This window comes from Canis lupus, chromosome 25 (genome assembly GCF_003254725.2).
Source record: "Canis lupus dingo isolate Sandy chromosome 25, ASM325472v2, whole genome shotgun sequence".
Taxonomy (NCBI): Eukaryota; Metazoa; Chordata; class Mammalia; order Carnivora; family Canidae; genus Canis; species Canis lupus.
The window spans coordinates 9,774,615-9,789,565 of NC_064267.1; the positions used below are offsets into that span (position 1 = coordinate 9,774,615).

The 14,951-nt window shown below is 40.1% G+C and overlaps 1 protein-coding gene across 2 annotated transcripts in view; it reads left to right on the forward strand.

Moving 5' to 3' along the window:
* The window catches only part of KATNAL1 (katanin catalytic subunit A1 like 1), a 113,900-nt gene that overhangs the window by 84,477 nt on the left and 14,472 nt on the right, over nt 1-14,951 (forward strand). Inside the window, exon 12 of one of the 2 annotated variants that reach the window (XM_035719977.2) lies at nt 5-10,230. The exons of the other annotated variant lie outside the window; for it this stretch is intronic. The gene's annotated coding sequence lies outside the window, so the exon portion shown is untranslated. Of the gene's footprint in view, nt 1-4; nt 10,231-14,951 lie in introns of those variants that run through there. 2 annotated transcript variants of the gene reach the window in all.

The following is a 14,951-nucleotide window of genomic DNA, read 5'->3' on the forward strand; positions in this document are numbered from 1 at the left end:
TAAGATTTGTTTACTTTAGAGAGAGAGAGTGAGCACAGAACGAGGGAGGAGCAGAGGAAGAGAGAGAGAACCCCCAAGCAGACTCCCTGCTGAGTGTGGAGCCTGATGTGGGCACCATCCAGTGACCCTGAGATCATGACACGAGCTAAAACCAAGAACCAACTGCTCAAGTGACTGAGCCACCTAGGCGCCTCACCTGAAATGCCTTTTTTTTTTTAACCAGGAGACTTTTAGGCTTTTGTGTTGTGGGATTGAAATGAATTGGGGAATGTCACTGTCAGAGCTATATCAGAGTATAAATATACACCTACTTGTTTTTCAGGAAACTCTTTATTACATGAATCAGTCATTCTGAAAATTTCCATGAATTATATTTAGACCACTAACTTAATATAAAGCTCTATCAGTTATTTTTATTAATAAGATCCCCGACAGTGCTCTGCCCACTAGATGACAGTTCCAGAGTCATTAGCTGTATGTATGATCACTGTCAGTTACCAGGAGAACTGCCTCTGTGTACTTGGCTCTGGGTTTGGTGTCTGTAGCACTACCCCAGAGCTATCCCAGAGCTGAGTTTGGTTCTGAATGTTCAAAATGCTTTCAATTAGCACATCTTGAATGACTTCTTTAGACAAATAGCTAATCATGGTGTATGACTACTGTATTACAGAACATAAATCCTAAACTATAGTGTTAGTAATTATTATGTAATTAGAGATGGATGAATCAAGCTTCATTTGCAATTTGTTAAAATACCTCAAGCTATTTTTCAAACATTTTGAAATATGTTTTGTAACATTTTTCAAATGTACTTTACCAAGCATATTTGCTCTAATTTTTAAACCCTTGTGTATTTTAAGGGAAATTTAATCCATATGTTTGATTCATTTGCACTTAACTCATCAGAGATATTTTTTTAAGAACAATTTGGTTTCCAAGCAGCTTTAGAAACCCTTGTCATGAATTCCATCAGCCTTTTTAAAAAAGCCTTTTCTCCAGTCAAAAACTTTTTTCCTCTAAAGGTAAATGTGGATGAAATATTTTAGTTGGGTTAACAATGCAGAGCCCATATTTTAAATTCTAAGATAGTTCTGAATTTAGTGTAATAAGTTATTCTGCCTTTACTGAAAGCCCTGGCTTCATTTGTTTCTCTTCAAAACGGGTCTCTGCAAAAAGCTTGTAATAAATAACAGTGTGCTCTCTTGAAAACACAGTGCATTGACGTTTTCTGTACTGCCTCCCTAAGTTCATAGGTGACAAATGTGGGTTGATCAGACATATCAAATGAAATTAACTGTTTTGGGGATCCATCACATGTGATGAATATGTATATACATTCAAATATATATGTATACATTCATAAACTGCTTAAATTCTTACAGATTTTTTTTTTTTACCTGTAGTTACACATTCTAGCAAGACATTGTATTCTGGATTAAATTAATAATTAATTGGGAAATGACTATAATTGTTCTCTCTTCAGGAATATTTCTTTTTTTTTTTTTCTTCAGGAATATTTCTCACCTCAGATTTAGTTCAACAGGTTTGTGTTGCCTAGGAGTTGGTCTGTGAGTACAGCTTTTCATGCAGTTTTAATTCAATGGGGTGATTGTATGAAATCCTCCTAGAAAGAGTAAGGTCATTTCAGTGAAGGTAAAAGGGAAATATGTTGCCAGCTAATTGGACAGTATGTCATACACCAGAGTGACTCTGGGAGAGATTTGCTGAAACATAGCAACAAAGGAATGGAGCTAGAAATACATGAAAAGAAAGGCACCAATTTCTTGGGTTCTCATTAGAGAATTGTGTGCAATACATATTTGCTAATCAAAAAAAATAACTTCTTTAGTTCCAGTTCTTGGTGGAGACTCATTTTTTTTTCTCCAAATTCTTTAATGTGGGATGAAAGCAAGGAAAACATATTTTCTGTACTTTTCAAAGCATACCAATTTGTTACATATTTTTCCTAGTTTGTATGTAAATGAACTCAATATTTTAGGAAAATTTTTATGATTAATGAATGTCTTTTAAGAATTAACACCTATTTTTTTAAATTCAAATCAAAATGAAAAACCTCTTGCATGAGGGGATACTTTCCTTTTTACCTTGTGTTTTTCCACAAGGTAAATTGTGGAAATTAAATTATTTTCCTTTACAAAGGAAATATGCTTATAAGATTTTTAAGGTAAATTTAAAAAGCAGTATTTATAGAAAACAAGTAAGTGCCTGCTCTGCTGTCTCCCAAAAGCCCTGGGCCTGTAAGTCCGTCATAACTGGACCTCCTCATTCAACTTCTAGGGCTTGATTATCCTGGTCACTGTCACTGGTAGTCTGGAACAGTGTTCTGCAGACTTCTGTGATGATGCCTCTCCATCAATAAGATATTTGTGAACTTTCCACTCTATGTTGTTAGTTTGCAGAATATTTGTAATTTGCAGTAGTATTTGTATGTAATTTATAACCATATTCATAAAATTAGAAAATTTAGACTGTAAACATGAAAACACGGGCAAATAATTTTATTGGTACAAAATGCACTCAAAATTATGAAGAATATTTGTACCGAGAGCCATGAGATTAAATATACTTTCTTCTTTTTTTTGAACTATGGCCTCATGGGGTACAGTGATTCAGTGTATGTCAGTGCTTTGTTTAATTACAGTTGTAGTTGAAAAGTTACTTCATAAAAGTACATAGATCCAAGTGAAAGAAATAAGTCAGTGGCTGCAATTGTAAGTCATGAGCTCCATTAAAAAATGATGTAAAGAATCATGCTCACTGGGGCACTTGGGTAGCTCAGTCAGTTGTCTGCCTTCAGGTCATAATCTCGGGTCCTAGAATGGAGTCCCCTGTCCGACTCCCTGCTCAGTCTGCCTCTCCCTCTGCCCCTGACCTTGCTTGTGCTCTCTCTCTCTCCCTCTCTCTCAAATAAATAAATAAAATCCTTTTAAAAAAAAATCTTGCTGACTAATTATGCAGAAGTTTTCATTTACCTTTGGCTAACACCTGTGAACTGCTTCATGTGGAAGATTTTTAAAGAAATTGGAAATTTATTTCAAGTGTAAGTTGCAGATATTAGAATTTTTAGTCAGAGACTCACTGTTTTTGGCAAGAAAACCATGGAGCGGTGGAAACATCTACTCAAGGTTAGGAACTAGGTCTTCCTTTTGCCTGCCTCCCTGATCCGCATGTGCCCAGGAATTCCAGTTCTCAGGGGGTCCCACCAATGGTTTTCTCAATTCTGCTCCATCTGGACATGATCGTCCTTGAATGCCTTGGGACAGGTGTAATTCTGTTGTGAGTTTTCCTTTTCTCAGTCTTAAAGTAATTCCTGACTTGGAGATGAGATATGAATGTCACTGTCCATTTCTTCCTTTTCATTTGTCAGGGGTCCCTGTGCCAACGTCCACAGCAGCTTCTGTGGCTTATGTTCAGAACTTCCCCTACAGAAGTGCCAGTTGTGGTCCTTCTCTATCGGCTGTCGGCTGATGAAGGTGGTGCTGCTCCTGGCTGGCCTCTCCTCGCTTGTGAAGGAGGAAGGAGTAGGAGGACTCTTCAGTTAAATGTGAATGGAACTGTCGAAGGGAGAAATAAAGAGTAGAGCAGAGATTCTTAGTTACTAACTGGAAAGTGTTAAGGTATGAGAGTCAGACTAGAAGGGAGACTCGAGGAAGGAGGATATGGAGTTTTCAAAGGGAAGGAATCCTGCTGTATTCTGTGACTATATAAAGCCTGCCATGTACCACAGATGTTTGGTCGTATTTGCACTGTGTATACTCTGGTCAAAACCTCACTTTTGCTGTCTGGCTAGAGATCTGTTAGCCATTTACACAAGGGGCCAGTTGATTGGATCGTGAGAGGCCTTATGGTATTGTGAGAACGTCAGCTATGGCGTCAGAAACCTGGATTCTAGCCCCAGCCCTGCCACTTCCAAATTTTGTGACCATGGGCAGTTTACTTATTCTCTCTGTGCCTCCGTTATCCCACCTGAAAATGGAGATAAGAATAAGATAGGACTGCTGGGGAGATGAAATGAGATACTACATTTAAAGTGCTTATCAGCTTCTGACACTGCAATAAACTCTCAGTAAATGTGTGCTAAGCTGGCACATGACAGGCTTTCCCAGAGCCAGTTGCTGAATATTAAGGAATTCTGCAAGTCTTCTAATCATCAATAGCTTGGAATTGACCTCAGTGGGTGTATTTATACCATGGAAATCAGTAAACACTACTACAAGTCGAGGCTTCCTCTGCACACTCCATTCGAGAGCCAGTTTACTAGCACACCACTGGTTAGCTGTTTTTATTTTGTGTTTCTTCTTTTTTCTCTGCAAGTAAAGCAGCCCTGCATACCTAGTCTAGCTTTTTGTCAGTCTAGTCCCTTTGAAATAAGTGGATGCAATGATGAATAATATTCCTAACCCTTGCCAGGCATAGTGAATAATAAGGTCAGATTGATTTGCCTTGAGCCATTTTTGACTTGGGGTAAATGGCTGTTTGGGATCTGCCAAAATTAAGGCCACTCTCTTTTCTGAGCTAGACTTTACTCCACCACTTTTATTGCAGTATAGTAGAAATCTGAGGATACCAGAAATAGACCAAAGTGTTGCACTACCCTTTTATTCTCTGAGGCATACAGTCTGAGCTCTATCTAGGCAGTGTGCACACTGCTTTACCCTTTTGCCAAAGATGAGATTCTCTTAATTGTCCAAAAGGTTCTGAACCCCAGAACTGGCGTGGCCTACCTAGTGGTTGTAGACATGTGTACATAGAAACATTTTGCCAGGCATTTGTGGGAACTGTTTGGCCATTTTCTAGCAAAGGTGGTAGGGGCAAGAGGAAGAGGGGGTTCTGTTCTCACTTCTTTTAATACCTTTCCTCATCCAAAAACTGGAGTTTAGTGGTAGCACCCAATTAGAACTCTCTTGCCTCAGCACATGATCACATTTCTCCTTACTTATGATAGAAACAGAAAAGCAAGCATGAGTTCTCAACAAAGAGGCTCTTTATATCAGGAATTTACAAGCTACACACTGTTTTTCTAATTGCAGATGTATACACATGTAGAAGATCACACAGATCCTTGTGTACCTTGCTTAAGAATCAAACTGGAGTTGTAGGGTGTTAGCCCCACTTTTCACAAGGAAGAAAAAGTGTTAGATGATGTCAGAGGGTCTCAGGTTCCATAGAGTGGAGCCTTCCAAGGTTTTTCATGTAAGGAAGTTTTCTGTGTTAATGCAGGAGGGATTATGCAGGAAGGGGTCTGGAGGACCTAGCCAAGACCTATTTTTTCATCTATTTCTAATTTGAATCTTATGCAAAGATTATTATGTAGGTCTATTTAGACCTTTATTAAGTCATTCTACTTACTGAATGCCCAGCAGATTCTAGATAAAAACCCTTCTTTAAGGAACTTGTCCTGCTAGAGAAAGCCCAAAAACAAACCATCACAGAATACTATGCATTGGTAACAGTGAGTATGTGACTAAGAAGTGATTTAGAGGAGGAAAAGGACAAAGAAGGCTTCACAGAGGACATGATGTGATGTCAGCCATGTTCGGAAACAGGAAGAGGAGTTTGGCAGGTGATGAGGGAAGGACTCCTAATCCAGGTAGAGCTAGTCATCATCACCTTTCTGGTATTTTGTATTAAAGTGATGGTTGTGTTTTATTAGAGCAAGTTCTTTAATCCCGCTAGTTCTTCACTACATGGTGAGCTCTATGAAGGTAGGGAGCAGTGTAGTCATTGCTTCCTGTACTTTGTATATTGTAGCTTCTTACATCCCAGTGGGCAGTGAGAATCTATAATCATACAAGGGGGTCTTCTTTCTTCACTGTGACCTTGTAAGCAAAACCGTTCTAAGGAACATGGATATGAAGAAACATGTTTTCCGCAGGATGATGGCAAGGCTTGGATTTGAAATCAGCTCTGAAGCAGAAAGCCTAGAACACAATTGAGTGTCTAGTCTATGGACATGGTCTAAATAAACACAAATATCATTTTCTTTTATTTCTGTGTAGCTTCAAGGCACCTTATTGTGATTCCAGGTTATTGTATTGATAAACTGCTTTGCCTATGTTCTGTACTGGGATGGTGGCTGCTCTGGCCACAGCTGGCTGTGGAGACACAATGACAGTGTTCCTCTCAGTGGTCTGATTTGTGTGTGCCGTGGATGATGGTACAGCACTGCAGCCACAGTATTGTCCCAGTGCTACAATATTCCCCCTTGTTCTTCCAGGATCACATGCAGTCTGTTAGTCCATCTTGGAGTAGTCTGTAGGATAGAATTTTTTTCCACATAGGAACCAAGCCTACTTTGTAAATCAAAAGGCACTTCTTAATTTGCAGTTGTATATTAAATTCACACATTTCAGATTGAAATTCGCACACAATCTATTTTGCATTACTCACACTTAATAGTAATTTCTTTTGGCTATTGCCCCCAGGCTATATAGGAATGAAGAAAAAGATTTGAGCTCTCTGTTTTGACTATGTTCACAGATTGTAAATCTAATTGGTTCTGATTTTTTTCCCCCTCTTAAAGTAACACACACTTTCTGAACGAAGTCTGATAAATGGGGACAGGTTTGCCTTATTACCATGTTCACTTTACCTAAATTATCCTGTCAGTTCATTTGGAAAATTCACCTGTTTTTCTGCCCTAATTTGCTACATCAAGTTGATGTGTGCCACTAATAGAGATGATATCCACCTTGTGAAATGGCGAGGAAAATTATGTCTGCATTAGATAATGCTTTAAGATGGACCTATTTCAGAATTGGAAGGGACCTTACAGATCATTGAATTCAGTGTTTCCTGTACTGAGCTAGAGAATCCATTTGTTTTTTGAGAAATTTTTAAATACTATGTTCTCATTAGATGAACAACCACAAAAAAATCTAAGTACAGACCTCTCTGAATGGAGAACTATCATGAAATTTCAAAGGTTACATGACTTGGCTCCAGGAATAGATCAAGGTTTCCTGTAGATCTAAAGGAATTTAGCAATAGGCAGTGGCCTGGGGCCTCTAGATGGTTAAGACCAGGGTCCCTCTTCATCACATTGGACTCTAGTTAGGTATATTGAAGTGAGGGCATAGCTATGATGGCAGTGTCATGCCATCCCCAAATTGCCGTGGGAGGCAGCTGGTTTTACATATATGAATTGTTTTATATTTCTGGTGTCCTTGGTGCTATATGAATTATAAGGCTGCTGTGGCCAGGAGCTTCCATTCTGAGAGTATACAATAGCCAATCTATCTTATTATTCTTTGAGTATTTAAGATATATGCCCAGTGGTGAGTGGTGAATCAGTCAGCTTTATCTAAGTAGGACTGAGATAAATGAAGCAACCCCAATGTTCTGGTGGCTTGTGTTGCTTACTCATTTAGATATGTCATTTGCAGCTCTTCCTTGGTTGATTCTGCTCCCTGCATTGTCTTCATTTTGAGATCTGTGATGCCTTCAGTAGCTCCCCCTATCTTCATGACACAGGGAAAAGAGCAAGAGGGCTCAGAAGCATTCAAAAGTTATTAACTTCTGATGGTGCATGCATTACTTCTTCTGTGACCCATTGGTCAAAATAAGTCACATAGACAAAGCCATTGTCTGTGAAACTGGCAAATACTATTTCCGCAAGATGTCACATGTCAGTAGATGGAGATGTATAATCCTCTTCCAGAGAGGAGGTTGAATAATTGGGAATAATAATATACTCTACCATGGGTGATGTCCATCCACCCATGCAGTTGTCCACCTCATGGTTACTCATCATGCTGGGTGACTGGATTGCTCAGTTTGGCTATTTTTTATTTTCATTTTTTCTTATTTGAAAGTTTTAGAATTGAGAAGCCAGATAGCTTTAGGGCTGAGTGGACATTTAGAGACCTTGTCTTGTGCTCTTGTTTTTCTTGTTGAGGAACTGAGGCCTACTAAGGTGATTTGCTCAATATTACAAGGCAAGGTTTCACTACAGTACTCTATTCACAACATCCACTTGTGAAAATGTTAGACAGGGATTGCCGCTTTGCTAATTGTAAAAGAAAACAGCTTTGTTCCTGAAGTCATACCCCATCTGAGAAATCAAGAAATGAAACAGAACCCAAGTGGTCAATCTTGGAATGAAGACTGACTTAGTTTTCTGTCCATTTTTTTTTCTAACCACCTTTGTAATAGGGGCAACCTATTTAAATTTATGATGTAGCATCTACAGAGCACCAAGAGTTGTTCAGTACTATAGTAAGTCACAGTTCCTGCCAAGGCAAATTGTGTCTCTGTTTTATAAATAGTCTGCGCCCTGTGTTTATTTGATTTAAAATAAAACCTGTATGTAGTACGTGGTATGTTTCCTTCCAGCCTTTGTGTGAGGGAACAGTGGGCAGATGACTCCTGATGCTGGAGACATTAAACAGAGGGCAAGCTGGGCAGTGGGTATTCCATGGGCTTCTAAAGTCCTTATGGTGCTCAACTGATAAAAATAACCCACCACTGCCTTTGGGAAATGTGGATGGCCTTTCTTCAGCCACTGGCTTTCCCAGCACCCCATATCTGCTCTTCAGAGATTTCACATTCTGAGGTCAATGACAAATGAAAAAGTGATAAAACAGATGGAAGTGACTGGAGGAGCTCCCAGGCAGAGGACCATAGTTGGGAGACAACAGAAAGAGACAAAATAGATACTGCCACTCCTTTGAAGATGGGATGGTTCTTACTCACAAAAGTGCTTATTTCATGAGAGGCCGACAAATAAGATTCAAAAGGAGAGCACATGTGATGATTGCTTATGTGCCTCAGTGAGCCTTTAACATACAGTGTACTCTTTTCCCTGAGGGGAAGCTCGCAAGCAAGCACCTATAGGTGAATGACTGTACAAATCTTGATCAGCAGTTCTGAAATCTCTTAGAACTGTGACCAGAACAATTTAAATGTGTTTGTGTTTTATCAGCGATTTAGACAACACAAGTCACAAAGCATCTTGTGTATCTTGTAGAGTTTCAACATGGTTGAGGTTACATGGTATATAGGGTAGAGCACCCCCTCCCTGTACGCAGTTTCCTCATACACATGCTTTGGCATGTGGAGATTGGAGGCAAGATTAACCTGATTAGATTTTGAAAAGGCCCATTTCTGTTTTTGTTTTCTCTTCCCTTTACCTCCTAAAACATTTTACCCATGTGAATCAAGTGCCCAGTTCTTTTGAGTTATCTTAAACCTCATGCTTTGACATCCCACTCAGCCTGTTCATATTGCATCAAAACAACACCCCAACCACTGTATCAGTCAAAGTGCCCTTTCCCTAGGTGGTAGGTGTTAGAAAAGCAATCTGATTAAATTTTATTACACCTATTGACATTGTGGCACTTTGCATATTCTATTTCTTCAGCTTGCTTTCCCCAATCTTTCCTCTCTCTTTGGCTGCAATTCTGAATTACCCCTAGGTATAAAACTTACATATATCAAGGTTCTAGATAGTCAATTAGGGTGATTACCAGAACCATTTGGGAGCTCTTAAAAACATACATGCCTATATGCCCTCCCTTGAGATCCTGATTTTGTGGGCTTTGGAGTGATAGAGATGTCTGGATTTTTAAAAAAGCTTCCTGGATGATTTTAATTGAATCATCTATTTCTTTGCTTCCTTGGTAAAGAACTCTTGCATAAGAAGGTCTGCTTTTCTCTTGTTGCTTGCCATTCTTGAGGGAGGCGCTTTTACCATAGTATTTTAGTAATACTCCTAGAATGAGCTTGGGTTGATTTTGATTTTTAAAATTCTTTGGTTTCTTTTAAAAGAACCAAACAGATATTCTTAGACTCTATTCTCCCTGCCCAAATTCCTAGCTTGTAAATTCAGACACCTTCAAGGATTAGAAACACTACAGTGCTTGGAATTGCTTGGTTTAAAGAAGGGCAAAACCCACTCTTACACCTGATCTCATTAGATGGTCCTAATTCCCTTCCCCTTATCCCTTCTTCCTTTTTTAGGATCTCTCTTTACCTACCTCTCACCCCAGGGATTTTTTATTGTATAAGAAAGTTATTTCAATTGTTGTGAATGTCTTATCACTCCTATTTAATTACCACTCGGCGCAATCGTAGCTGTGCATTTTATTAAAATATATTAGATTTGCTTTGTTGCAATTTTTATTTAATACTAACACTGAACTGTGTTTATGTGTTGCTCTGATACCATGCCTGTCTACTTAAAAATTAATAAAACAAAGTGGGACAGTTGTCTGGTAACATTTCATTTGTGTTTGACTGACAGTTTGGCACCATTGCAAAAAAACCCAAGTGTAAACAACAGGCCTGAGTGTACTAGGCTGGCTAGAGCCAGATAGTTGGGTATTCTCATGTTTCATTTGGAATTTTAAAGCAGTTGCAATCTCCCCAACCTTCTACCAAGATAAGAGGTGTGTGTGTGTGTGTGTGTGTGTGTGTGTGTGTGTGTGCGCGCGCGCGCGCGCCTTTTGGGGCAGAGGTGGAAGAAGGATCTTTACCAAGACTTTTACATCTCCAACCATGTCCTTATGGATAAGGTGGAGCAATGTAGCCTGAATGATAGTTACATGGGTTCTTGGCTAATAGAATGACCATATCAAAGGACATTAATTAGTAGACTTGTGCTGTACTAGAAAGAAGGCATAATACCATGCTGTGGGACCTTGTACATGACTGTTCTCCAAGTGTTTTGGTAGAAGGTGAAGATGAAGACACTAAATTTTGAGATGGCCCCAAACTGGGAATGACAGATTATATTGAAAATTATTAAAACATTTAAAAAGAGCTCAGTAGGTGGAAGAGCTATAATGAGCAAAATGAAATGTAAAGAAATGAAATGAGGTAGAGCAGATGTAAAATCCTATACTTAATCAATTGCTTATTGCACAAGTTAGGGAGACCTGGTAAAAGGGTCTATATGTCAAAGGCCTTTGCCACTATGTGTTACCTGAAGGGGTTCCAGGTAACTTCCCAGAAGTTCATCAAGAGGACACCAGAGGACCTCAAGGCAGGTCAGTGAATCTGGGATCTCTTGAGGGCCCTGGTCATCTAGGCTAGCGAGAAAAACTGCAGAACCCCCCCACACCCGCCCAATAGTCTGCCATTCAATTCACAGCACTTTGTACCTTTCTCTGTACTTACCACAGTGCATTACAGTTAAGGTTTGGGGCATCTGTCTTGGCTTCTTAAATGTAAACTTCAGGATAAGGACCCCTTTCCAAGTTTCTGGGGCCAAATGCCTGACACACAGATTGGGGAGTCCAGGGAGTCCCCACTGGGAGAGATTTTTGTTTTGTTCACTGCTGCATCTACGGGACTCGGAACAGTGCTTGGCATGAGGTAGAACTTAATACGTATTTAATGAAAGAATAAATGACACATAGATGTTCAGTAAAACTTAGCCATTCATTCTCAATGTGATTATGGCATATCCTATTAGTAAGTCACTACTTGGCTATTCTAAAACCCTCAGGAGCTTCACATCCTTTTTCTTTTGATTCTCAGTTCTTAGTCTATTCCCATCTCTGATTACATTGGACATTTACTCAGGAAAGCCCAGCCAGGGCAAGTTTGATGATCCTTTGAAAAGGTATACTCCAGATGTAATGAATTCATTACTGGCAAGAAGTATGCACAAGGTGAAGTCAGATCTGGGTTCAAGTTCTATCTTGGATAGCTTATTTATGAGATTTATGACTTTGGTATAAAGTCTCTATTTTCTTGAAGCCTTTGTTTTTCTCATCTAAAAGAGTAGATACTGTATGTATAACACAAAGTACCATCTCAATAAATGTCACTATTATTGTTACTATTTCCCAAGGCCTTGGCTCAAGTAGGAGCCATGAGTAGAGAGGGAAAAAACTCTAGGAAGAATCAAGGAAAAAGAAATCAGAAATTCCTAAAGACTTGCCTTCAAGGTTTACTTCTTTTGTATCTATTAGACATGTAAGCTCCTCAGAGTGGGGGGAGAAATAGAAGCCCTGCATTGCAGAGGGAGCTAACGTCTCCATGGTAACAGCACATCAGATTCTGATGTGGGCACACCTGGTATTCTCAGGTTGCTCCGCCATATGGCACCCCATATATTTCATCAAGGAAGAAAAAGCACTACCTTGACCTCCCCCTGCCGCATAGGCAAACCCAAGTACACATAACCCTCACACCCTCTCTGTCTAACCCATGGCCACTAAAGCGATACAAGCCATGTCATAGAGATTGGAAACACAGTTACAAAAACCATTCTTTGAAACAAAGGGCCAGTCATTCCTGCTTAAAAGAGGTGCCCAGAAGAGAAGGACCTGACAAAAACATTTGCAATTTGCCTTTTCTATGATACTGATGCAGAATCAGGCGGTCTCCCTCCTGCCCCAGCTTGCTAAGAAGGCAGCCCCACTGATCCAAAAGAATCTCATCCCTGACCGTGACTCATCTCATGACACCATTTGTAAAAGTGGCCTTTCAAACTCTCCCTACATATAAATGCCCATTAAATACTCTGCTTTGAACTAGTTTAAAACAAAAAAGATTTCCTGGTAGGATTAAAAAAAAACACCGACAGCCTGTAGTTGCCTATGACACAACCGAAGAATTATGGCTGCTTAGAGATTTCCTGCTCTGCTTCAGAAACAGATGTTTTAAAACTTTGCGTTGAAAGAGATGTCAGAAATTGAGGACAAAAGTCACTGTTCTCTTGGAGCGTATCAAAGTCTTCCTTTTCAATAAGCATCTATTGATTGGGTTTCTTCACGCCACATTCCCCAGAAAGCCCGTTTAAATTAACCACGCGTGCTCCTCCAGCATGCTTGGGTGCAACCACAGTGCCTTGTGTACATTATGCTTCATAAAGGGCCTTTGAAGGCAATGTCTTAAAAAGCCACAGTTAAAAAATGTTAGAATTTAGGATCTGGAAATGTTGGCTTACGTATGGTGCTCATGGTGGTTTTTTTTTTTTTTTTTTTAAGTACTTTGGGTAGCCTGCTGAGTAATAAATAAGAGTAACCAAAAGTATCCATCCAACATGGGAAAGTGAGCTGTGCTCTATATAATGTCTATAGTTTATGTTTTGAAACTGGTTCAATGTGCAGCGTTCCTGGATCATTACTTAGCTTTAATTTGTGGGAAAGACTTTATGTTTAGAGCAGTAAAATCTTGTCCTTCCATGTCACAGCAAGCTTTTGGCCATCTCATGGGCTTCTTCTACTTTCCCACCCTACTTGGTCGTGAGGGAACTTCATGAGTGCCTGTCTCTTGCAGCATATCTGATCTCTCCTAAACATGCCAGATATAGACAGACTTCCTTTTACAGCCAAGATGAAGCAGTGCCATTCCTCCCAGCTCCTCTCTCACACAACTAAAGGGCCATGGATATAATACAACAAACATAAGATTCCAAAAGGCAGAAAGAAGGCAGACTTCCCAGGGTTCTCAGGACTTGAGGAACAGCATGGTGGTTCATCCCCTGGGTTTCTCTGTTGCCTTCTATATATTCTGGACAGGGCTCTACAGAAGCTTCCAACCTGGAATTGCCAACAGCACAGACCAAAAGAATCTTCAAAAAAAAGTCTGTTCCTCATGGCCAAAAGACCAAGAAAGGGGTCACCTAGCAACAGAAAACCTTTCTGGCAATATTTGTCCTGCTCCAGCTAAGTACCACGAGGAAAACCCTGCCCCCAGACTTTCAGCAGGACCAAACAGGAAACTGGTCTTCTTCCATGACCCTTTGCCCTACAGAAGCAGGCAGCAGCACTCCAGTCTCCTGCTCAGTAGGGTTAAGCAGAGATCTTTGCAGTCTTCCATCTCTGACTTGGTGAAAGCAGGTGATGCCCTAATTCCCCACAGGAAGCTGTCAGTGGGCCAAGTGGGTAGTTGATCTTCTAGTCTCTGCTCAGTGAAAGCAGGCAGTGCTCCAGTTTCCCTGGGTAATATCAGTAGAGTCCAGCAGGTAGTTGAGCCTGACACTTCCCCTGGTATTAGGGAGGCAGAGTGATGGAGGAGGCTAGTTGGCATGCTGAATCCCCTCTTCCTTTTCCCCAGTGTCAGCAGGGCCCAACAAGTTGCTGAGCTACTGCCCCAATCCTGCGGCAACAAAGCAGTGTGAGGGAACCCTCAGCTTCCCTGCTACCAGCGGTCTGTGGGCCCCTTGGATGCAATGGGCCAGTGGGAGTTGGCGCCCCACTTTGCTTGGGAAGGCATCAGTGGGGTAAGCCATAAATTTACAGATACGAGACTTTGAGTGAAATCTAAATGGGATAAACCCAAATGGTGTGAAACCCATGATAAGACACATAATTAAACTTTTAAAAACTAGATCCTCCCCCCACAATCTTGAAAGTGGCCAGAGAGATGTGCATCATGTGTAGAGGAACACTAACTCAAATAACAGCAGATTTCTTATCTGAAACCAGGAAGGCCAGAAGAAAATGATAGAACATTTTTCAAGAACTGAAAGACAAGAACTGTCAACTACCAGTTCTATAACCAGCAAAAATATCTTTCAAGAATGAGGGGGGAAAATAGACATTCTCAGATAACAAAAAAGTAAGAGATTTTGTTGCTAGGAAACTTACTTTTTTTCAGAATGGCTGATAAAATTTCTCCATACATAAAGGAAATGATAACAGAAGAAGACTTGGATCAGAAAAGGGGAAAAAACATTAGAATGGGTAAAAAAAAAAGGGGGGGGGGTAAATAGACTATCCTACTTCTCATGAGTTTCTTAAACATATTGGAAGTTTCAACAGAAATTCTAACACCCATTTGATGTAGTGTTCAATATATGTGGAGAAGAATCTTAAGTATATTTTAGTGGTGTGTGGATGCCTCAGTTGGTTAAATGTAAGACTCTTGATGTCAGCTCAGGTCTTAGTCTTGGGGCTGTGAGTTCAAGCCCCATGTGGGGTTCCTACTGGGCGTGGAGCCTACTTAAAAAAAATAAGAAAAAAGTATGTTTAAAA